The sequence below is a fragment of the Schistocerca serialis genome, chromosome 1 (assembly GCF_023864345.2).
Source record: "Schistocerca serialis cubense isolate TAMUIC-IGC-003099 chromosome 1, iqSchSeri2.2, whole genome shotgun sequence".
Lineage (NCBI taxonomy): Eukaryota > Metazoa > Arthropoda > Insecta > Orthoptera > Acrididae > Schistocerca > Schistocerca serialis.
The window spans coordinates 387816298-387819452 of NC_064638.1; the positions used below are offsets into that span (position 1 = coordinate 387816298).

At 49.5% G+C, this 3155-nt stretch overlaps 1 non-coding gene across 1 annotated transcript; it reads left to right on the forward strand.

Moving 5' to 3' along the window:
- The first annotated feature begins 2130 nt into the window (after window positions 1–2130).
- Trnat-cgu (transfer RNA threonine (anticodon CGU)) lies at window positions 2131–2205 on the forward strand. Its single transcript has one exon. It is a non-coding gene; the product is annotated as a tRNA-Thr (tRNA).
- Window positions 2206–3155: the final 950 nt, after the last annotated feature.

The window sequence follows — 3155 nt, forward strand, 5'->3', positions numbered from 1 at the left end:
CACGCTTCCAATGTGCGTTCACCGCGATGTCACCAAACACGGATGCGACCATCATGATGCTGTAAGCAGAACCTGCATTCATCGAAAAAAATGTTTTGCGGTTCGTGCACCGAGGTTCGTCGTTGAGTACACCATCGCAGACACTCCTGTCTGTGATGCAGCGCCAAGGGTAACCACAGCCATGGTCTCCGAGCTGATAATCCATGCTGCTGCAAACGTCGTCGAACTGTTCGTGCACATGGTTGTTGTCTTGCAAACGTCCTCATCTGTTGACTCAGGGATCGAGACGTGGCTGCACGATCCGTTACAGCCGTGCGGATAAGATGCCTGTCATCTCGACTGCCTTTGGGATCCAGCACGGCGTTCCGTATTACCCTCCTGAACCCACCGATTCCATATTCTGCTAACAGTCATTGGATCTCGACCAAAGCGAGCAGCAATGTCGCGATACGATAAACCGCAATCGCGATAGGCTACAATCCGACCTTTATCAAAGTCGGAAACGTGATGGTACGCATTTCTCCTCCTTACACGAGGCATCACAACAACGTTTCACCAGGCAACGTCGGTCAACTGCAGTTTGTGTATGAGAAATCGGTTGGAAGCGTTCCTCATGTCAGCACGTTGTAGGTGTCGCCACCGGCGCCAATCTTGTGTGAATGCTCTGAGAAACTAATCATTTGCGTATCACAGCATCTTCTTCCTGTGGGTTAAATTTCGCGTCTGTAGCACGTCATCTTCCTGGTGTAGCAATTATAATGGCCAGTAGTGTACAAGGGCTCCAACGCAGGTGGCATCGAGCCAAAAAGAGCTTTGATAAGGGTAATTCATTCCATGTTGCACCAACTCCATTCAGGTCTCATCAGTCATGGCGGATGGCGAGCGGTGGTGTACCGGTCCCCCGGCGGCCCCTGACCAGATGGTTTCAATAGGTGAGAGATCTGGATAACCTCATGGTCAGAGCAACAGTTGAACACCTCTGTTTCACGGCTGGTCAGGACAATGCGAGCAAAATTCGGTCTTGCTTTATCTTATTGAAAGACAACGTTACAGGGCCATCGAACATAGAGCACAGTCACCGCCCTTAATACGTCAGAAACGTAACGGCTGCTGTCCACATTGCCAGCTATGCGAACCTGAGTTGACTGAGTTGTTTACGTACTGGCGCCACATACCATGAAGCCAGGTGATGGGATCCGTAAGGTGACGAGAAATGCAATCTGGCTACGTTAGTTCCCCTTGGAGCACTCACACACAGAGACGTCCATCGTGATGCTGCACTCAGAACCGGTATGCGTTTTAAAAGACATCATGACGCTACTTTTGTTTCTAGTGTTGCTGTTGGGCGCACCACCGTCGGCAATCCGCCCTCCGCGTCCTCAACAATGGTAGCCGCGCTGATAATCCGTGGTGCTCCAGAAGCCGCTGCACAGTCTGTCTTGCTTCAGACAAGTTCATTTCCTGACTCGAGGTACCGGGTAGCTATAATTAAGCTTTCGCTACTTGTGTCATTGTAAACGGAAAACTGCCGTATGGTTGAAACTTCCTGGCAGATTAAAACTGGGTGGCGGGCCGAGACTCGAACTCGGGAGCTTTGCCTTTCGCGGGCAAGTGCTCTACAACTGAGCTACCCAAGCACGACTCACGCCCCGTCCTCACAGCTTTAATTCCGCCAGTACCTCGTCTCCTATCTTCCAAACTTCACAGAAGCTCTTCTTTCTTCCAGCCGTGCTAGTTCTGCAAGATTCGCAGGAGAGCTTCTGTGTAGTTTGGAAGGTAGGAAACGAGGTACTGGTGGAATTAACGCTGTGAGGACGGGGCGTGAGTCGTGCTTGGGTAGCTCAGTTAGTAGAGCACTTGCCCGCGTGAGGCAAAGGTCCCAAGTTCGAGTCTCGGTCCGGCACGCAGTTTTAATCTGCCAGGAAGTTTCATATCAGCGCACACTCCGCTGTAGAGTGAAAATTTCATTCTAGAAACATCCCCCAGGCTATGGCTAAGCCATGTCTCCGCAATATCCTTTCTTCCAGGAATGCTAGTTCTGCAAGATTCGCAGGAGAGCTTGTGTGAAGTTTGGAAGGTAGGAGACGAGGTACTGGTGGAATTAAAGCTGTGAGGACGGGGCGTGAGTCGTGCTTGGGTAGCTCAGTTGGTAGAGCACTTGCCCGCGTAAGGCAAAGGTCCCGAGTTCGAGTCTCGGCCCGGCACACAGTTTTAATCTGCTAGGAAGTTTCATGTCAGCTCACACTCCGCTGTAGAGTGAAAATTTCATTCTAGATACCGTATGGTTGCCAACTGCAGAGGAATGATGTTAAGATTGTGCGCTGCGTGATTTGCGTTGTTAGTGCTGTCAGTGTGATGATTGCCTTTAGACGCAGTTGTTGGTACGATGACATAGGGTTGAAACACAAGCACGAGTATACATTAAGTTGCAGACAGTCGGCATGGGTCTGGACAACGCGAGCAGGGCATTATGCGTAAATCTGTTTTATCGAAACAACGGCAGTAGTGCTGCTGCTCTTCGCTGACATGGACGCATTAAAGGAATACGTAGAGGTCCTCTTTTTAGATCTGGGTTGAAGAACATGATTTAGTAGTTCGAATTAACTAGTGATTTGGAAAATGCTCCTGGGAGAGGCCGACGCCCAAATGCGCCACAAATTGTTGATTAAGATCCTGTTGCCATGGCTGAGAATGCTGGAAGGAATGTGCGATCTTCAAGTAGTGCACGAGCTATGTCGCCACAGCTAAACATTCCATGGTCCACCCTTAGACAAGTGATGCGAACAGTTGTGAAATGGTACCTTTAGTGGCGTTCCAGGCAGTAGTGAATGCAGATGGTCGTCACAATGAGCAACTTTTGTAGCCTGGAACGTGAACATAGTACGCAGTTAATAAATGTTAGCTTCTCATGTGGAAATTAAAATGTGTTTCTTCCAATGGTTTTTTCGTTATTTCTGTTCCACATGTCATTACAAACGTCTCGACAAAGTTTCATTGTCCTACCATCACTCATTGCGATGGGGACCTCTCAAATAGCGAAATTTTAGTTATAACCGTCCTACGCATGACGTGGCTGTACCATCCTGCACGCGACGCCGGACAATATTCTTGTACTCTCGGGCGCTAGTTGCGTGGCCGTTGAGACCCTGCAAGGC